We start from the raw sequence: 22,951 nt of genomic DNA, 5'->3' as shown, positions 1-22,951 counted from the left end.
TACCAGCTTCTGGTCCCTGTCTTCCCACAGCTGGTGTTCCTTAACCCCCACCCACAGCACAGCAGATTCTAGGACAAGCCGGATCTAATGAATTCTAGCCCAACCTTCTGACAGTAAGCTTTGTCACCTGTGCCACGGGTCTTGCTAGAGTTTTGAAAAATTTGCCTTTGTTTCATTCTCACATGTGAGTTATGGCAACTGAGCCTCTGCCTTTTCCTCTGTGGCTTCAAATCCCTCTCTTGGTTACCTACGCAGTACTTTAAATCCTCTGGGTTTACTTATCTCCTAGAACAAGGAAGGGATTGTAATTCTGCTATGTTCAAAGCCTGCTCCTTGGTCTAAGGAGGACATTCAGCTGCTGCCTGAATGCCCCTCTTCCTCTGCCTTCCTGCTGGAACTTCTAAACCTGGCCCTCTCAGCAAGCTTCCTCTGACACCGCAGCATCTAAAACTACCATCTATTATGATTTCTTTTCAACATTGTACTCTACTCCCAAAGTGTACTTTTTCTAATTCCTGGCAGCAAGCTCTATTTCAGGATTATGGTTAGACATGGGTCAAGATCAAGATTTTTCCAGGATTATCCAAACCGTATTTCCTGGGCCATACCTGGTCATATTAAAAAATGAGAACGTGTCACATAAACAAGACATTCTTATCTCTGGGTTACGCTTGATGTTTCCCTCCGTCTCATTCCAACCAAATCCACAGCTAATCCATCCCTAACGTGGTGGTTGCACATCTAAAATATATTTCTAATTTCACTAGAAGACCCTAGATGAAGTCACCATTACCTTTTACCTAGAATAAAATAGCCTCTAATGTACTCCCCAAGTCTACTATTGTCTGTGCCCCCATATCTTCTCCATGGAGCAGACAAGAGGATGCAGTCACTCCCCTTCTTCAAACCCATCAGGCCTCCCCCAGCCCATTGTTTTAGCATATGCTTCTAAGCCTTTGTTTTGATTCATGTCTTCAGCTTCAACTTCTTTGCCAGTTTCTCTCCCTCTCTCATTCATTACATTCCAGCTATACTGGACTGCTTTCTAGATTTTGAAGATATGATTTATATCTCTGTCTGGAACCCTTTCACCTTCACTCCTGTGGACAAATGGCAGCAAATTTATCATTTAGGCAACAGTACCTCCTCAAATAGGATGCCCTCAGAGACATCCCTACTGACCTCCCCATTAGATTACTGTTATATTCTCGGAGAGCATCCTGTGCTTTTTGTTGGTAGTATTTCTAACTTTAAACAAATGTATTAGTTTAAATACTTGTCTGATATTTGGTTCCTCCATTATCCTGTAAACTTCACCATGGTGTCCATTTGGTTCATCACTCCCTGACTAAGGCCTAGCAGTATCTTGTACAAGTAGATACTCAAACATATTTGGTCAATGAATGAAGAAAAATAGGTGAACATGAAATGTAAATGAAATATTAGCAATTTACCAATAATATTAACTATTTCTTATTAAAAAGTATATGCTTAGTGACAATGCTAGGTTAAAATGTTAGTCCACAAGGAAGTCTAACAATATTTTCTTCATATACAGAAAAAAAGGGGGAGAGTGTTGGGGGTGCGATGTAGTTTAGAAACAATGATTTTTTTTTTGAATATTTATTTTTAACATCTCTACTGGAGTATAATTGTTTACAATGGTGTGTTAGTTTCTGTTTTATAACAAAGTGACTCAACTATACATATACGTGTATCCCCATATCTCCTCCTTCTTGTGTCTCTATCCCACCCCTCTAGGTGGTCACAAAACACTGAGCTGATCTCCCTGTGCTATGAGGCTCTTCCCACTAGCTATCTATTTTACATTTGGTAGTATATATAAGTCCATGCTACTCTCTCACTTCGTCCCAGCTTACCCTTCCCCCCCCCATGTCTTCACGTCCAGTCTCTACATCTGTGTCTTCGTTCCTGTCCTTCTGTCTTCATAACCTTTTTTTTTTTTTTTTAGATTTCATATATATGTGTTAGCATATGGTATTTGTTTTTCTTTTTCTGACTTACTTCACTCTGTATGACAGACTCTAGGTCCATCCACCTCACTACAGATAACTCAGTTTCGTTTCTTTTTTTTTTTTTTTTTTTTGTGGTAAGCGGACCTCTCACTGTTGTGGCCTCTCCCGTTGCGGAGCACAGGCTTCGGACGCACAGGCTCAGCAGCCATGGCTCACGGGCCCAGCCGCTCCACGGCATGTGGGAACTTCCCGGACTGGGGCACGAACCCACGTCCCCTGCATCGGCAGGCGGACTCTCAACCACTGCGCCACCAGGGAAGCCCAGTTTCATTTCTTTTTATGGCTGAGTAATATTCCATTGTATATATGTGCCACATCTTCTTTATCCATTCATCTGTCAGTGGACACTTAGGGTGCTTCCATGTCCTGGCTATTGTAGATAGAGCTTCAATGAACATTGTGATACATGACTCTTTGAATTATGGTTTTCTCAGGATATATGCCCAGTAGTGGGATTGCTGGGTCGTATGGTAGTTCTGTTTTTAGTTTTTAAGGAACCTCCATACTGTTCTCCATAGTGGCTATATCAATTTACATCCCCACCAACAGTGCAAGAGGGGGTTCCCTTTTCTCCACACCCTCTCCAGAATTTTTTGTTTGTAGATTTTTTGATGATGGCCATTCTGACTGGTGTGAGGTGATACCTCATTGCAGTTTTGATTTGCATTTCTCTAATGATTAGTCATGTTGAGCATTCTTTCATGTGTTTGTTGGCAATCTGTATATCTTCTTTAGAGAAATGTCTGTTTAGGTCTTCTGCCTAATTTTGGATTGGGTTGTTTGTTTTTTTGATATTGAGCTGCATGAGCTGCTTATAAATTTTGGAGATTAATCCTTTGTCAGTTGCTTCATTTACAAATATTTTCTCCCATTCTGAGGGTTGTCTTTTCATCTTGTTTGTAGTTTCCTTTGCTGTGCAAAAGCTTTTAAGTTTTACTAGGTCCCATTTGTTTATTTTTGGTTTTATTTCCATTTCTGTAGGAGGTAGGTCAAAAAGGATCTTGCTGTGTGATTTTTGACATAGAGTGTTCTGCCTATGTTTTCCTCTAACAGTTTTATAGTGTTCGGCCTTACATTTAGGTCTTGAATCCATTTTGAGTTTATTTTTGTGTATGGTGTTAAAGAATGTTCTAATTTCATTCTTTTACATGTAGCTGTCCAGTTTTCCCAGCACTACTTATTGAAGAGGCTGTCTTTTCTCCATTGTATATTCTTGCCTCCTTTATCAATAATAAGGTGACCGTGTGCGTGGGTTTATCTCTGAGCTTTCTATCCTGTTCCATTGGTCTATATTTCTGTTTTTGTGCCAGGACCATACTGTCTTGATTACTGTAGCTTTGTAATATAGTCTGAAGTGAGGGAGCCTGATTCCTCCAGCTCCATTTTTCTTTCTCAAGATTGCTTTGGCTATTTGGGGTCCTTTGTGTTTCCATGCAATTGAATGATAAGTAATGGGCCTAGTTAAGAGAGTATCAGCCCTGTAGACATACCAAAGCTTCTTGAAACATTTAATTGTTCATGTAAATATTTTTCTGTTTTTGGAAGGGTGCAAACATTATTTTTATTCCTTTATACATGATGGTGAAATAGATGTAAAACCTATTTTACCAAAATTCATATAGCAGGTAGGGAGATGCAGTTTCCAAAGAACCTATGGAGCTCTGCATCATGGCTCATGAGACCTGTAAAGTCAGCTGCTCTCAGAGAACCGACTAGTGACCCCTGTTTGGCTCCCTGTGCTTTTCCTTTTCCCCTACCATAGATTCTTGCTTCTCATCCTGTAAACACTGGTTGAGACTTCTTGAAGGTATTAGTATGGCTTTGTCAAAATGCAAATTCCTGGGTTTTACCTCAGAAATTTGGATTTGGTCATTCTGAACTGGGGCCTAAATATCTGAATTCTTACAAAAATCACAGCAGGTCCTCCTTATGCTGATGGCCTACAGAAAACACATTGAAGACTCATCAGCTACTTTTGTTGTTTTTCATCTGGCCACCTATTATCTGAAGTAAGCACAAGCATTCCTTTGCCTAAGGTCATCAGATTTTGTCACTGAAGCAGTTGGCTCTGTATAGTGTCAGCCTTATTTAAAAGAAGCAATGTTTTCCACAAATTAGCATTCATTAATTTAGTATTACTTTTGAGAACTCATAATATATTCATTTTTTATTTAATTTTTAAAAAGGCTTAAATTCTTTAATTCTTTTATTTATTTAGCTGTTAATTTAATGAATATAGACAATATGGATTCAATTTTTGGAGTTTTATATAAATTTTTTATTCTACCACTTTGATAGTACAGGTTAAAATGCTTCCAAAAATGAAAAGAAAACATGACTTAATAAACTTTAAATGAATTTGGCAAGAAAAGTAAATGTCCATTAATTTGTTCTTTAAAATTGTTTTAATAGTTCAAATATACAGATAAAATTGGCATTATGTTAGAGTTTCATGGCCATATTGTGCTGGATTACCTCCAAGAATCCCCTTTCCAATCAAAAATGATGATAGAAATGTGGTTTTACATCAGCCACTTGACTAAAATATCTTTACTCATCAGTCTTCTAAGAGCCAAACTGCAGGTGGTCCTGAATTTACTTTAGATGTCTGCTACTATTCTCCATTTGAAATCTCTTTCAAGCAAAACAACTTAAAGGAATATCAGGAAGCAATTTGTTGGAGATTATGTCTTTATTTTAATCAACATAGAGAATTAACTCAATGACTGTAATACATCATCTGGATTCAGCTACATTCTGTGTGTTTTCTTTGTAGATGAAAGACTGAAACTTTTGGCAATTCATTATGTGGTATGTTTTATTCTGTTTTCAATTAAATTGAATCTAAATCAATTATTATTTTTCACATTAAGTACTATTCTTTACTCCAATTCAAGACATATAACCTTATGTTCTATCTCATAATCATGTACTGTCTGGTACAATTTTTCATACTTCTAAAAATCCTTATAAATTATTCTACATTTATGCTTTGCAAAAACAAAATTCAACCTATATTTATTTAATTTAATTATCTATGTCAAAACTAAAGCAATGTATATTTATTTACTTCCTTTCAAGATGAGGAAATAAATATAGTTTTGGCTCTACCTTCCAATTTTTAATTGTATAATCTGCATGTTTGGAACAGCTTATAACTTTTAAACATTGTCTATCTTTTCTTTCAAAATGTTTTATGTCATTTTCCTTGTTTTACACCAAATTAGAATTATTTTTGCAGTTATATATTTAAATGCTTAATGATCCCAGACACAATTAAATGGCCTAATTCTTATTCATTTAAAATAAAATGTTTTTTTCTTGATTTTAATAGAACTAAAAGCTCATTGTTAAAAAAAAAAATGAAAAGATGTAATAAAAAAATGAAAATTTCCTGTAATCCAGAGAAAAATATTTGTGTTTTTCTTTTCAGACTTTTTTTTTTTTTTTTTTACTATATATGTAAAAAGCTTTCTAGAGTTAACTGCACCATTTCACTCCCTTTGTAGTTACATAGCCTGCTTTTCACTTAGCAATGAATCAAGGCTATCTTTCCAGATCATTATGTATCCTTACATAGCATACGAGTGTCTTTATATGTACATACAATATATCTAACATTCAATTAAAGCATAATACGCAATTATATAAATATATCTTTCTGTTTATAATCAATAATTTTATGCACATTTAGATTTGCTGATAGTTTTTGCTATTATAACTAATACTGTGATAAACATCCTTAGTTTTACATATTGGTTCAATTAATTCCTTAACCTTTAATTCTGGAGGAAAAATTGGACCAAAGTTATTCATTTTAAATTGTGGTATATGGCTCTAGAATGTTTGCAAATGGTTGAAAAAAAATGTAGGAGAGTGCTGCTTTGTCTACACTATGGATGTTGTATGATATAAAGTTTTTTATCTTTTAAAATCTGAAAACAATTTTTTAATTTGGAGCTTGATTTGTATTTTGTTGATTATATGTGAAGACTAATTGAGATAGACTACATAATATGCAGGACTTGGTGCAGAATGAAAGTCCAGGGACTTTGTAGAAAAAAATATTAAGAATTTCAAGATTTTGACAGCAGAATATTATACCAAGCATGGTGCCTTTATAAGCTTGGGGGTCTGTGTGATTCAGACTTATGAATCTGGTCCCAGCCTTAGCTTTTTAAATGCATGTTAGCCCTTTTAATTTGTTTTTTGACTACTATTTATGAGTGGTTTTCACCTAGTTTTTAAAATTCTAGTATATCTTTTTAGTGATTTATAAGAATTTTTATATAGCCCCATGCCCAAAGTATTGAAGCATTATCTAATTTTTCTTATGTGTTTATGATTTTTTGTTAACATTTAAATTACATTTAAATATTTAATCTCCTTATAATATTTCCTACTTCGGGTTAGATTTTAACTATTTTCTTTTCACCAAACTGGTTATTTTATTGAGTTGATATCATTTAGCTTTTAATTGATTTTTTACCCAGTGATTAGACATGCCACATTTTTCACGTGCCAATAGGAACATAGGAACAAATTTCTAGATTTTCTATTCAGTTTCATTGATCTAACATACTGTACTTTCCTCCAAACCACACCATTTTAATTACTGTGGCTCTATGATTCTTTTCATTTGTCTTCCTTCAAAAATTTTCTCTTATTTTCTTACTGGTTAATTTTCTAACCTGTATTTTTTAATTGTTTCATCAAGTTGGTAAATGGAACCTTTGGGATTCTGATTGCAAAAACAATGAATATGTTGATCCAACTGAATAAATCAATGTTTTTAAACGTTAACTTTTCACACATGAAACAAGGTATAAACCTCCATTTATTTAAGTCTTTATTCATGTACTTCAGTAAAATGTATCTTTTTTCTTATGGGCCTGGCACACTCTTAAGTTTATTCTGCTTTTAGATTTGATCTTTTCAAAGGGGGTGAAAAAACCCAGGTTGTTTTGCCTTTTAATTTTGTCAGTGGTCACCATGCTTGCTTCTGGACGTCTGTTTTTCACCTTTACCCACACTATGCCAAACGGGAAAGTCCACTGTGGACCAAATCACGTTCCCTTGTATTTCAGCTGCCAGTTGAGTTCATAAGGAGAAGATAGCTTCCAGTACTTTGACAGCCCAGAGAGAATGTCATTTACAATTTGCAGATGGGTGACTTATCTGCTACAAGAATTTGGTTGAATTCTCCTTAAATCTTCTTCTATTTAGTGGGCTGCATTTGATCATTCACTCAGAACCTAAATTTAAGGGATTGGCAGTGTGTAAGGTTTTATTACTTCTTCAGTTATTTAACTGCCTGAAGAGAGAGGAGGAGAGCTACACTCAAAGACCACCAGAGTCTAGGGAATTTTATTTTTAATACTACTTCATCTGGTACTGTATCCACTACCTACAGCAGAAATGTTTAATATAGGTTACTCTTTCATTTTGTTGTGAACTTGCCATATTGGTAAGAATTTTGAAAAGATTAAAAACAAAAAACAAAAGCCTCTCTGCTGGCTCTCTCTTTGTTGCATGGATGCATACTTTCTCTGCACTTGTACCTTTTTATCTGTAGGCCTTCATTTATGGACTCTGGTCTAAGCAATTGGGCTGTACTCTTGCACTGAGGCTTTATATCCCTCTTCTAGTGAAACTCCTTGCTATTAGCCAACTGCCAGATCAGAGAAGCATGACAAAGAGTGTCCCTTTGGGTACTTTCCTGTCTAGCTACTCTTAAATGTCTTAGGTCAGTAGTCTCTTGTTATTGACCTGTGGCAGGGAGTGATGCCTCAATTATGACACACATCTTCAGCCCAAATCCTTGAAACTAAGAGATAGTAGAGAGAGTATTATGGGATTTGAAATTAGTATTTTGATTATCATTTTGTCTTATAGTTTTTTAACTTCAAGAGTCCATCTGAATTTTTTGATAGCATAAGATAGACACTTTTATTTTTAAATTTCATTTGACCAACAAATAGGGCATACTATTTTAATTAATTCCCTAATGTCAAACTATTATTCCACTGTGAAGATGAATCTAAATGTGTTGTAGTGTATTATTTTCAGTGTACTAACAGGTTCTATTTGTGAATGTATTTATATTTATTTATCTATCTATTTACTTTACTGAGGTATAATTGAAATATATTATATCAATTTCATGTGTATAACATAATGATTTGATATTTGTATATATTATAAAGTGATCACCACAAATCCAGTTAACATCTGTCACACACCAAAAAATTAAAACAGAATTTCTTTTTCTTGTGGTGAGAACTTTCATGAATAGCTTCTCATTGACAAACATAACCCTCATCAATTTTTATTTGTCTGGAGTCCTTAATGGACTTTTTACTCACCTTATTTCAGGAGCACTGTGTTTTCACCTAAAAATAGACACAGGCATTCCCTAATGTTTTATTTTTAGTTCTCATCTCTTTCTCTGTATTTCCTATATACAATTTCATCTAGTTTTGTGGCTTCAATCATCTCTGCTTTGTGCATAACTCCCAGATCTTACTATCTACTTTTGCATTTGCTATAGGCTCTGGTTCATGATGATGCTTTTATGTCAAAGCAACATGTCCCAAACTGAGCTCATTATCTTTTACCTTCCCAAATCTACTTCTCTATTTGTTCATTCATCTGTTCATTTATACATTCATTCATTGTTGTATTTATTGAATACTTTCTTTGTATCAGGTCCTGTTGCTGGATGTACGTTAGTGAAAATGGCAGACAAGCTCACTTCTCTGAGGACGTTTTCACAGAATCAAGAGACATGCACACAGCAGCACACAAGTTAGCAGGTAAGTGTGGGATGGCATGATAAGTACCAAGTCATAATGAGTTTGGAATAGAATGAAAGAACAAAGGGAGCACCTAATCTTGACTTGGGTGTCAGGCAAAGCTTCTTAAAGAAAGTAACATCTAAGTTAAGTGCTAAAGCTTGAATAGTAATTTAGCCATGAAAAAGAGAGAAGAAGAGAGTGTTCCAGGTAAAGAGGACAGTAAGTATAAAAGTAAGAAAGGTAGTGGCACACGAGCAAGCCTAGAAATAGTAAATAGTTTGTTATAGCTGGACTGCAGGGGGTATGAAGTAATGAGTTTTCACACTGGAAAGGTAATCAGGAGCCAAATCCTTAAGTCCTCTTTAAGTTGTGTTAAACAATTTGTACTTTATCCTAAAGGACAGAGAAAATATTGGAGGATTAAAAAGAAGAGAGTTATATGATCAAATTTGAACTTAGAAATATCATTTTGACTGCAGTGTGAAGGTTACATTGAAAGGCCAAAGGCAGAGGAAAGAACAGTTAGAATCAAATGAGAGGAGATTAAATCTTTGATTGAAGTAGGGACAATAGAGATGGAGAAAAGTTAAGGATCTTAAAATATATTTTGAAGGACATGGTGATTTCATTAATTGGGGCTTTAGGGGGGAGAAAACAAAGATTTCTGGCTTGAGTAATGGGATGTATAAGGATATCTTTGTGTGTGTGTGTGTGTGTGTGTGTGTGTGTGTGTGTGTGTGTGTGTCTTCTTCTGAAACTTCTTCTGACCAGCTGGGTGTCCTACAATTCAGTTAAATTCTTAATACTAACTACCCTGGAGGTAGAATCAGACTCCACAGGTTTAAGGGCTCGGTCCACAAATCTGCCCCCACTTCAGATTCCAGTTACAAGTACTGAGTCACCAGATTATCCACACTTCTTTCCCATTAAGCAGAAAGTCAGGGGTTTCCACAATATGCCCCCTTCCATTTTCCAGGCTCAATAATTTCCTAGAATAACTCACAAAGATCAGGTAAACACTTTACTCACTATTACTGCTTTATTATAAAGGATGAGACTCAGGAATAGCCAATGGAAGAAAGGCATAAGGCAAGCTTTAGGGGAAGGGACACATGACCTCTCCAGGTGTACCACCCTCCTAGCCCCTTGACATGTTCACCAGCCCAGTAGCTCTCCAAACCCTTTGATGAGGGGATTTTCTGAGGTTTCATCAGAAACCTCATTAGAATAAAAGATGCTCCTATAACCCTTATCACTCAGGAAATTTCAACGATTTAAGGAGCTGTGTGTCAGGAATGGGGAACAAAGACCAAATATTTATTTTTTGTTATACTACAACCTTCTCCTGAGAAATGGAACAGAAGAAGAGGAGCAGGTTAGGGAGGAAATTTTGAGTTCAATCTTAGACATATTACATTTGAGTTTCCTAATGCATTTGTAAGCATAAACAATCAGTAGAAAGTTAATGGGTCTAGTGTTTAAGAGAAAAATCTGAACTGGAAACTTTGCCTTAGTGATCCTTAGCACAGTAATGGTTATTGAAGCCATGAAACTGAATGGAGAATGCCAACAGTGAGCACACTTCATGAGAAGAGAGAGGATCCAGATGTGTATTTAAGGGCTCAACCAAGAAAGGGAAACCTACAAAGAAGATGGTGGGGTTATCAGAAGAGTAACAGGAAGAATCACAGGACTAAGCTAACATATTTTGACCGTGTGTGTTCACTGAGCATTGAGTGCAGTTAGCACTTTGTATGGGTTGGTTTTATATAAAACCAGAGAGTGTGGAGTCAAGAAAGTCACAAGAAGAAAGTGTTCAACACAGATGAAACAAACTATAGAGCTGAATGCAACCAAGACATTAACTATGGTAGATACTGAAGTGTGTTTATTGTATTTAGTGCAAGGAAGTCATGGAAAACTTGAGAAAAGCAATTTCTGAGGAGTATTGGGAGCAATAACCATATTACAGTAGGTCTAGGAAGTAATAATGGAAGGCAAGGAAATGTTTCTCATGACTATTGCTAGGAACCCCATTATTCCAAGCATCCAGAATTGAAAACTTGACTTCATCTTGGATCTGTTTCTTCCGTCTTCTGATGTGAATTCTAATTGCACAAGGACTTTTGCTTCTCTCTTGCTTCTCTTTGTCATTGCCTCTAAGAGGGCCACTCTTGTTCAATCCTGGGCTCATACTCCTGCACCTCAAATCCAGTTCCTATTTAGGGAAAATCATACTATACCTATTATTTAAGGCCCAGTTCAATTGCTGCTTATTTGATTAAATCTCCCAATAATTTCATACTCAAGCAATCTACTTTTCTCTAAACTCTTATAACACTTCATAGGTACCCTTTTATAATATTTATAACTTTCTGCCTTGAGTGTGACCACCCACATAATTGTCTTATGTTCCTTCCTACATGTTAACTTCATTAGAGCAGAAGTCGTATTTATTTTTACTTCATACATATTTCTTAAAACAACATCTAAGTACTTATTTTGTTTCTGCATGATTTTGAGCTTTTGGACCTTGGGCAACTCCCATCTAGGTCTTCTGAATATTATTCCTTCCAAAAAATGATGATAATATTATCTGTTCTGCCTATTTAGTATTGTAGAATGATTTTCAGAATTTAAAAAAATTAATGTTTTTGAAAATGCTTTGAAAATGGTTAGCATATATACCATTAAGATATAAACAATTTATTATTTACACTGTTATTGCCAATGCAGTGTAATAGTGTTTTTATTATAGTAGTGATACTAATATGATTGTTCTATGTTAAAAATTGCTAGTCTATTTAGTTATGCAGCAATTCAGCCAATTAGTAGTTTAAAGTTTAATTTCTTCAATTCATGGCATATAACACCTGGGGTGAAGTGTCTGCCAATTTACTTTGATGAATAATTCAAGAAACAAATATTTTATTCAGAGACCATTTTTTTCCCCTAGGTGTTTATATTAGGAGATAGCGCTGGGGATTTTAATCGTGTCTTAAGCCCCATTCATCAATTTATTGCTCTTTTACTTTTTTAAGTGCAAAATTAATGTGTGCTTATTGTACAAATGCAATCCATTCTTAAGAGTATACATAATAACTAAAACTCCAATTCCTGGAATAACCACTGTTAAAAATGTTTGGTATGTTTATTTCTAGAAATTTGTTCCACATGTACACATATTTTTATTATTGTCAATGTTATTCTCTCTATATCTCTCTTTCCTCACCTCTGTGCTTGTGTATATGTGCGTATGTATGTATATACACACAAAGGTGTATATATATATATGTGTTTGTGTATGTGTGTGTGTGTGTGTGTGTGTGTATATATATATATATATATATATATATATATATATATATATATGTAAAGTGTACATATAGATTTTGTGGTAGGCATAATAAAGAGCCCCCAATGATGTCCACACCCTATTCCTCAGAACATGTGATTATGTTACCTTACATGACAAAAGGGACTTTGCACATGCAATTACGGTTAAGGATCTTGAGATGGGAAGATTATCCGGAATTATTTATTTGGGCCCACAATCTCATGAGTCTTTAGAAGTAGAAGAGGAAAGCTTAAAAGTGGGTCTGTGGAATCTAAAAAATAATATGAATGAATTTATTAGAAAACAGAAACTGACTCACAGATATAGAAAATAAACATGGTTATCGAAGGGGAAAGGAAGGAGGGTAAATTAGAAGTGTGAGATTAACAGATACACACCACTTTATAAAATAGATAAACAATAAGTGTTTACTGTATAGCACAGGGAACTATATTCAATATATTGTAATAACTTATAATGGAAAAGAATCTGAAAAAAATATATATGTATATAACTGAATCACTTTGCTGCACACCTGAAACTAACACAATCTTATAAATCAACTATATTTCAATAGAAAAAAAAAAAGTCAGATGAATGTGACATGAGAAGGACTTGACCTGCCACTGCTGGCTTCAACGATGGAGGAAGGGGGCCATGAGCCTAATAATGCCGTGGCCTCTAGAAACTGGACCCTGCCCTCAGTTTATAGCAGGAAAATGCAGATCTCAGTCATGCAAATATGACGCACTGAATTCTGCCCACAAATTGAATAAGCAGGGAAAGGGGATCTCCCCTATAGCCTCCAGCAAGAAAGGCAGCCCTACTGATACTTTGACCCTAGCCTAAAGAGACTTAAGTATGACTTCTACAGAACTGTCAGATAATAGATTTATGTTGCTCAAGACACTAAATCTATGACAATTTGATATGATAGTGATAGATGACACACAGATATAAATGTATTTCTGTAGCTATTTACATAGTTTTGCAACTTAATTTTTCTTAAAAAATATACATGGACACCTTTACATGTCATTTACAAAAAGGGCTCACTTATGCGCACAGCTTTGCTCATTATGGGTGTAATTTTGTAGAAGAAATTGTTAAACATAGAATAGCTCACACAAAGAGTGGATATACCACTTTATCAGATGCAGCCAATTTGCACTTCCAAAAGGTTCTTTCAACTAACATTTCCACCAATAATATATGAGAGTGTCCATATTCCACATCTTAGCCCAAACTGGATGTTATCAGTTATTTTAATGCCATGACCTTTACCTTTTCCAGGAATCAAAACTGCTTTTATGACTACTGAGTGTCATTATTCATTCTTTGAATCTCACATGTAGTCTAATGTGACACATTAGAGCAGTGGTCCCCAGCCTTTTTGGCACCAGGGGCCAGTTTCATGGAAGACAATTTTTCCACTGACCGGAGTGGGGGGATGGTTTGGGGATGATTCAAGCACATCACATTTATTGTGCACTTTATTTCTATTATAATTACATTGTAATATATAATGAAATAATTATAAAACTCACCATAATGTTGACAGGGGCAGAGCTCAGGTGGTAATGCGAGCGATGGGGAGCGGCTATAAATACAGATGGAGCTTCGCTCACCCACCTGCCGCTTACTTCCTGCTGTGTGGCCCAGCTCCTAACAGGCCGTGGACTGGTACTGGTCTGTGGCCTGGGGGTTGGGGACCCCTGCGTTAGAGGGCCACACATGATTTTATGAGAATATCCTCTTGACCTAGTAGATTTTCTTGGTGTCTATGATGAATTAGCAGTAGAATATTAATTATTCACTCAGAAAATATTTAAATACAATTTTGAATAAAAGGTCCATATTTCTGAATCCCAAAGCTTTCTGCTAGGACTCAAGTGATGGGACAGCTAACTGTCCACATGCGATTGGATACTTCATGTACCACAGTTGATGATGTTACCTACACTTGCCCTGATTCCCATTCCACTCTCCAGCCTCTTCCTACCACCACTACCCTTCCCACCCCAAGTTCTGATAGTATTAGTTCATAAGTAACTTAAATAAAAACATAAAATGGGCCTTGGTATATTTTATGAACACATAACAGCTAATATGCAGTGAGTTAAGTCTGCAGTCAATAGAGGACTCACAAAATAGAATAGCTTTCATAAAAAGTAGGTAAACTTTATGAGAGAAGCCTTTCATGGGGAATTTATTTAAAATTACATTTGCTTACCAGGTATCCCCAAATCTCTCCTAGATTCTTCTTAGATTTTTAAAATCATGAAATATTTTGAAATCTACATTAAAATTTACTTTTGGAATATACTTTAAAATATGAAATACAGGTACCTACAATCCACTTAAAATTTAGTCATATTTGCCTGAGACTTTTTTTCTTGTTTATGTGAATATTTTTTGGTATCTCTTCTAAAACTGTCTGTACTTAATGAGTTGTTGCTATTATTTATATTGTTGCCTTTGTTGTTTGGCTTTAAATTCTCTCTTTGCTTTTGACACTTAAAGTTCTCTCTTTCAGCTCTGTTGCATATTAAAACCAAACAGTTTGCAATTAATTTTACTCAGCATCTCTGTGTGGGGCAAGGGGGGCTATCCACATTGATTAGTGCACCCAGTGTTACATTCACCAGAAGTTTTCTCTTGAAATTTAAAGTAAGGTTCATGTGAAGAATTGATGCTTTTCCTTTCCTCCTGATAATGGCATCTCAGGCTACACTGACAGAAGAACACTTTCAAAAATAGAATGTATTCTGCACTGGCAACTCAGTCGTTTATTTTGGATGCTAAGTCATACAGAGAATTTTTAAAGAGGTAAAAATACTCCTTTCTAAAAACTTGGAATGAAAATTAGAAACATATTCATTTATTTTTAGGGTTTTCTTGTAGAAGTGGGGTTATAGTGTTTTCTGGAGCTCCACAAAGAGTTAGGACCAGTGTACAGAAGGAATAGTGAAACCCCTTTGGGTACAGTTTGGGAAAGCTTTGCATCAATTTGTCCTGACTTTATGAGAATCATTTGCCTATTCTTGGCTGTTTCAGAGCAAAGTCTAGCAACCACATGTCTGGAGTGGAAGAAGAGATTGTTCTACTAAGAGAAATCTTGTCCAGCCACATGCTAAAATTCTGAGTGGCCATAACCCCAACAAAGCCCCAGTAGATGCAAACCTGATATAATCAAAGGGAGAATTAATGAGCCTAAGCCAGGTACCTCCTGTCAGTTAGCATATTCAGACCTGTAGATGAGTATAAGTAGGGGTTATCGCTGAGCTGTTCACAGTAGAAGCTGGAGGGAAAAGAAATCTCAGGTCAGGAGGCAGAGATAGAAGTAGGAAGAGGAATTGTGTAGGGACTTTGAACATATGTAGGAAGAAATCAAAATCAAAAGAAATTTTGGAGAAAAGCTTGAGAGAAGCCAAAATCTTCTATTCCTTGGTAAACCCAATCTAAAATTTCCTCATTTTCCTTTTTTAATGCAATAAATATCACTGATACTCATCTGAAAAATACTTTTGAAGTCAATACTTCCTCATTCTTTTGATACTCTTTCTGTACTTTTCATGAGCAAATTGCAGGGAATATAAAAGATAATGTTGCAGAATGAAAATACTTCATATCTTGCAATACATTCTAAATCTATAAAAGCAGTTAAAATGTATGTATACAACTATGTTTTTAATACATCTTTTTGAGAGCAGATTATATTTTTCTAATGAATCATAAAATATCATTGAGAGATAGTACTTTACAGCATATATATGTATTTTCTCCTCTGTGAAATCATAAATGGCAATTTGACAAGTTCTGCTTTTATTGTTGCACTTTTCTCATTTCAAAAGATGATTTCAGAGAATTTATTCTGAAAGAAGCAGGAGTAAAAAAGTATTACCATCAAGTTACCACACGCATGAAAAAACACACACACACAGTGCTTTGTTTCTTATTCAGTCAGTAAAGGATGAATTTTTGGCGACTAGATAATTCAATTAAATATATTTGAAGACTTACTACATGAAATGCATTGAACTAGGTGCTATAAAAATACACAAGTGAGTGAAAAAAAAGCCTGCCTTATAGGAGCACAAACTCTTTTGAACATATGGACCATAAAATATTATTGAAGTAACCCAAGCAGTGTTAAGTAGATAATTAATATAATTACTGACAGCGTATAGCTCTGTATCTCTTGGTAGATGGCAAGCTCGTAGAAGACAGACATTTCTTATGAATTGAAGTAGTCTATAGAAGTCACCCCCCACACCAAATTTTGAATAAATGCATAATCAAATAAAGCCAATTATCATAAAACTAACATATGGAGCAATCTCAACAAACCAAAACCAATCAAAACAACCAGAATGAGATTTGGTAAATAAAAACACCTGGTTAAGTCAATGTAATTAGTTTTAACTCTGTGGATATATTTGAAGAATGCTGTTTCACATCCCAAGAACCTTCTCAAGTCTATATTAAAAAAGAGTATACAATATATCTACTGTCTTTCTCTTCACACACTATTTTTAGACCAACCTGGGCATCTTATAATTAATGTAATGTTTACTGAATCCCTCCTGTTCATTGCTTCAGTTATCCAACACATTCATTGAACACTCTATTAGTTTCCTATGACTGCTGGAACAAATTACTACCAACTTGGTAGCTTAAAAAACATACCTTTATTTTTTTGCCATTCTGGAAGTCCGAAGTCTGAAGTCAATTTCACTGGGCTGAAATCAGGGTGTTGGCATGGTCACTCTCCCTTCGGAGACTTAGGGGAGAATCTGTTTTCTTGCTTTTTCCAGTGTCCAGAAATGCATTCCTTGCATCTCTTTACTTGTGGCCCCTTCCTCAATCTTCAAAGTCAGCAGCATAGCATTTTGTTTCAATGAACACACTGCCTTTTTCTCTGTCAAATCTCCTTCCACCTATAAGGACAGTTGTGATGACAGGACCCACCCAGGTAATCCTTAGCTCCAGATCCTTAATCACATCTGCAAAGTCCCCTTTGCCATATGAAGTAACATTCATAGGTTCAGGGGAGATTAGGACCTAAATATCTTTGGGGGCCATTATTCATCCTACTACAAGCACCTACTATGTGTTGCATGTAGGAGACACAGCTGTGAGTCAGACATCTCTGTACCTCCACTCATGGAGCTTGATATGATGGAAGGAAGAAAAGATGTACAAGGCGCAGACCTGCTTTTTAATTGGGTTCTCTAACAGAAAAAATTTTTATCAGAGAATAAATGCATGTCTTTTCTTCTTTTCTTTTAAGAGAAATTGACAGCTACTTCTTAAAATAAGCAGGCACAGAAAATCCCCAGCTACTTCGAATAAGCAGGCACAGAAGGATCACCTTACGACAGATACTGTTGAGAAGAATTACTTGTGGACTCTCATATATAAACAGAGGATGAGTGGGCTCATCTATCTTAGGAAATAGCAGCCTTTTTTTTTTTTTCCAGTGACTTTGCAAACTGTTCCTTTTTTATGTCAGGAGAGTGTGGTGTAATGGCAGAAGAAAGGTTGGGTCAATTTGGTTAAGGAACCTAAAGCATCCTGGAAAGGAAGAAACTCAAACACTAATGCCTTAGGAAATGAATCTGTAAAGCTTGGGTTTAAGTGGTGTAAAATTTTCAGTTTGGCTGATTAGGGTATGAAACTAACACACTATCACAATACATGACACTTCCTTCCCTCAAAACACCAAGAGGCTCTGGATCAACCTGTGAAGTAGTTTCCCCACTCAGGAAGTGTTGCATATCCCTGCTGGCCCAGCTTTAAACTAAAGGCATGCATCTGTCTCAACTGCCACCATGCCTGTGAAAGGAACAGGGTGTCCCTCATGAGAGATGGCCCATACCCAGTCACTGGTGCATTTACATCTAGCAGCACCAGTCAACCAGAGGTGAACATCCTGCCACTTCTGTATGGGAAGGTATGACACTGGAGCTCTCTCCCATCTCCATCACGCAGGAGTGCTGTGATCCGGGCAAGTGCTTGAATCAGAGAATGACAAGAGCCTTTGTCAAGACATTTGGCCAGTCTAGTTGCTGTCTTAGTTTGTCCAGGGATGCTATAACCAAATACCATAGACCAGATGGCTTATAAACATCATTTATTTTTCACAGTTCTGGAGGCTGGAAGTCCAAGATTAAGGTGCCAGTATGGTGAGGTGAGGATCCTCTTCTGGGTCGTAGACTTCTAGTTTTATCCTCATATGGCAGAAATGGGCAAGTGATCTCTCTGAAGCCTCTTTTATGAAGGCACTAATCCCATTCATGAGACCTCTGCTCTCATGGCCCCACCTTCTAATAGCATCACCTGGGGAAGCTAAGGAGCTACAAACATATAAACTGGGCGTAGCTAAGCAGATTATTCCAGCCCAAAACTTGAATCTTGAAGAAATGAGACAAATAATGCAGGCAGAATTGAGAAATTATTCATGGTGGTATCAACAACTTTGAGGGTTCAGTACATCCCTGAAAGTATCAGTGTCCTAATCTGTACTGTTGTATGAAGCTGTGCTCCCAACTCCCAGCCCTTCTGGGTTCCTATCCATTGCCATTGCCTAAAGGACTAGCCTTCACCTTCATGCTGTACTCTGTAGCTTTTCACATAAAGCCTATCTGTGTTTTAGCTGCCAGATTCAGTTTCTATTCCCTGCAAAAAATAACTCTGACTGATGGGAGTGGAGAGGATGTGGACAGGAACTGAGAAGACATCTCAGGTGAGTGGAGAGAGAATGGCATGATTGCCTCGGAGACTCTAATAAAACCTCCAAGACTGGAGGGGAAAAAAAGACTTGAAATACAGCTGGCCCTCTGTATCTGCAGGTTCCACATCTGCAAATTCAAACTCAGGTTGAAAATTATTTTAAAATAATTAAAATTCCAGAAAGTTCCAAAAAGCAAAACTTGAATTTGCTGCACTCCAACAACTATTTAGATAGCACTTACATTGTATTTACAACTATTTATATAGTGTTAACATTGAATTAGGTATTATAAATAATCTAGACATGATTTAAAGTATAAGGGAGGATGTTCCTGGGTTATATGCAGATACTATGCCATTTTATATAAGGTTCTTGAGCATCCACAGATCTTAGTATGGGATGTTGGTTCTGGAACCAATGAATCCCCTGCAGATACTGAGGGGCAACTGTATTAAGGAGACAGACAGTAGGACAGTTTGGGGACTAGAACAAACATATTGGGAAGTAGGGTTAAATAATAACGACTAAGTAACCTAATTTTTCACTCTATTATCACCCCCAAAAATTGTTTGTTGAATTCTGGTTACATGACAACAATTTTTGTTGGCTCCGGACACATAAAGATAAAAATGGCAAAATCTATGTTGTCAAGGAGACACTAGTCTTTTCCAGTGCAGTAGGGAATTTCAGGACACAAACTCCTTTCAGCTTTTAATTTGACCATTTAGATAACTCTTTCTCTCTAGGGCAAATTATTGTCACCCATTTATCAGTTTTAAAAATTGATAGAAACAGAAATTGAGTAATGTTTCCAATATCATAGAATCCTAGAAGAATGAAAGTAAGGGAGTGTGGGCCCTGAGGGTTGTATTCTCTATTTTAAGAACACATACCTATTTGCTAGTTATGGTTATTATAAATTTATAAGTTTACTGTGAAAAATTATAATACAGAAAAGAGGGGGTTGAAAATCCATATCTGATAACAGAAAGGCTGGTGCCACCAAAATCTGCCTTGCTAGTTACCACTTGACCCAGCTGTCCCTAGGCACATTATCAACTTGGACTCTCAGAAAACCCTTCTTCCTGGAATACACAGGCCTGCATTAAAATTCTACTGCTACAATTCTAATATTCCTCTTGAAACTGTAATCAAATAGAATAGGGAGCTTAAAGCCTGAAGTGGTATAAACTCACTAGCCAATCAGAAAAGGAACATGACAAAATGTATCTCTCATGACCAAGAGGACACTGATAGCTCACCTTTTTCCAAATCCCCTATTACTGCAAGAGAAGAAAAGAACTAGAAAGACATGCACTAAGTTATAAAACAAAACTGCATGATGCAGAGCTGGGAAATAACACTAGTGCATGGAAGACAAACAGGGGCTTTCTTATATAGAGCACTGATGAGATTGTCCAAACCTAGTCCTCACTCATAGATGGATGCCACAAATGGGTGGTTTCCCAATCTGTCCACAAGCCACAGTGGCATACACTGTGGTTTTCAGTCATCTCCCAGCATAACTGCAGGAGCCCCAGTTTCCTGAAGACTCTATATAGTGGTGTGTTGTGGTGAATTGAAATTAATTAGCTAGGGAAGAGCTTCTCATCTAGGGTGCCATTAATGTGTTACAGGTATGCCAGTATATCACTCTTTTGAACCCTAGGATTTACCACATAGGGTCTGGGATAGTCAGAGTCGCAGATCCACCATGTTCACTGCGAGTAGGCTGTTTGCCTCAATGTTTCATGAAAATATGATTTTCTCTGTTTGACAGAATGTGAACCAGGATGGAAAGCACTAGGCAGAACCACCACTCACTAGCCTGTCTAAACCAGTAAGTCTGGGAAAGTATGGGGACACAATTCAGTCAGTATATACATTGAACCTCAGTAGACCTCTGCCAATTCCATTCCAATTAAATCCAAGTAGGGATTTTTATGGATCCTGGCTGACTCATCTTAAAGTTTATATGAAAAAGTAAAGAGACAAGAATAGCTTAGGAAATTTTAGAGAAGAAACGTAAGGAAGAGGGGCTTGCAAAATGTTTGGATACATAGAATTGAGTGCATGGTCGTTCATTAAGTTATCTGTATTTTTCTGTGTTTAAAATATTTTGTAATTAAGCGTTAAAACTTTTAAAAGAAAATAAAAGAGAATAGCTTATGGCCTCTGGTTGGGAAGACCCTTGTAAACAAGAAAGCAAAAAGCACAAAATTATAATCTAAAAAATTGTTAAATTCAACTAGCAGTACCTTAAAATATACAGCTTTTGGTCAACAAAAGATACCGTAAAAAGTTGAAAGACAATCCACAAGCTAAGAGAAGCTATTCGTAACACGTATAACTGACAAGAGGGAAGTACTTAAGCTTTAAAAATATATAAAAATTATCAACAAATTAATTTTCAAAAACAGTCAAGCCAACAAAATGAGCCAAAATTGAGAACAGGCATTTCACAGAAACCCAAATAGCCACTAAGCATATAAAGATGCACAATCCTATTAGCAAGGGGGAAAATGCAAATTAAAAGATCAATCAGATGCTACCACCAGGCAAAAGTTTTAAAATCTAACAACAGCGTGGGTGTTATGGATAATGATGTGCCAGCCTAGTCCATGTGAAATGGATTTGTGTGTAGCTGAATCTCAAAACCTGAATGTGCAGTGAAAAAAGAAGAGGAAAAGATGTAGTATAACTTACATAAAAATACAACACCAGGATAGCTATATTTTTAGGGACTTATACATATATAACTTTTCAAAAAAGCAAGTAAAGGAGTAATATAAAACTTAAAATAATAATTATGTCTGGTTGGGAGGGAAAGATACTTTTAAAGAGGCCTCTTAAAAGGCTTCAAAATGCTGGTACTTTTCTGAATCTTCAGGTATGTAGTGGGTACCTGGGTATTCCTTTTATTATTCTTTAAAATGTGCACATATGGGATACGTTCACATATGTATATTTCACAATTAAAATTTGTTTAAAAGATCCAGTGAGATTTTAAGGAGAGCCCTTACAAAATCGTTCGCATTAGCAACTTCTAGGCTGTGAGGATTTCCTTGTTACTATGTAACCAAACAAAATAGAGAATTCTCTTGGCTTCTGAGGCTGATGTAAGGTGAAAAACCTTCAGCTGTAACCCCTATTTCAAAAGTTCTTGCTCTTCGCAGCTGCCTCATTGTTCTCAATTATTTCTATAAGTATTCCAACACAAACGTGATTTTATAAATATGTTTGCAAATTAAAAATGTCATCTGTTTACTTTTTAGCTTTCAAGTAAAGTTTCATTTTTTTTTAAAGGGCAAGCAGTTCCTTAATTAAAAAAATTGAAAACAGCCAGTGTCCTCCAGTTAAAAGCAACTTTTGGACACCTCACATCAAATACAGCTGTCCTTTATTAGTGAAAGCTTCCCAGCAGAACCTTAGAAAACCAGTTTCTAAGAGAGGAATGAGTCATCTCTAGTTGGGGAAAGAGTATCCGAGTCCAGCCCAACTCTACACTGCGCCTTTTCTCCACTCGTAAGAGACGCCCAGAAAATGCTCTCTCTTCTCTCACCCACACCCCTTCCAGTCCCTCACAGACCCCAGGGGTTTCTGCCTGGAAACCAGAGACCCTCCCACTCAGTGAGCCCCGCCCCATCCCGGCCCCGCCCCTCAGGGCTCCCGGAAAGCTCTGCGAGCGCTCTTCGGGAGGCAGGTCTGCTCGGCCTCGCAGCAGGGCCGCTGTGGGCTCTCTGTACTCCCAGCTTCAACGTCTCGGGCGGCCGAGTCTCTACTGGTGGCTGAATTCTTAGACCCTGGTGAGTGGCTGGAGGATTCTGGGCCCTGCAGATGAGGTTTTGGCCGGTAGCAGGGCCACCCCCCAGCGCCTGCGCGCTCACCCGCCAGCCAATCTGCTCGCCTGCAGACGGCCTTTGACCTTGCGCCCCTCCGGCTGGCGGCTGGGGGCTTCAAGCTGCGAGCTGTGGGACCTTGGGACACCCTGCTCTGTCACTCTTACCCCTTACTTTGTCTGGGTTAGTTTTATTGCCTTCTATAT

General features: G+C 36.8%; 1 protein-coding gene across 1 annotated transcript in view; it reads left to right on the top strand.

Annotated features, from left to right (window-relative positions):
• Window positions 1–22,574: 22,574 nt before the first annotated feature.
• MANEA (mannosidase endo-alpha) overlaps window positions 22,575–22,951 on the top strand; it is a 73,931-nt gene continuing 73,554 nt past the window's right edge. Inside the window, exon 1 of the mRNA XM_032651289.1 lies at window positions 22,575–22,712. The gene's annotated coding sequence lies outside the window, so the exon portion shown is untranslated. The remainder of the gene's footprint in view (window positions 22,713–22,951) is intronic.

This window comes from Phocoena sinus, chromosome 12 (genome assembly GCF_008692025.1).
Source record: "Phocoena sinus isolate mPhoSin1 chromosome 12, mPhoSin1.pri, whole genome shotgun sequence".
Classification (NCBI taxonomy): domain Eukaryota; kingdom Metazoa; phylum Chordata; class Mammalia; order Artiodactyla; family Phocoenidae; genus Phocoena; species Phocoena sinus.
The sequence above is the reverse complement of the archived record's forward strand: the minus strand, read 5'-3'. Positions and strand labels throughout refer to the sequence as shown.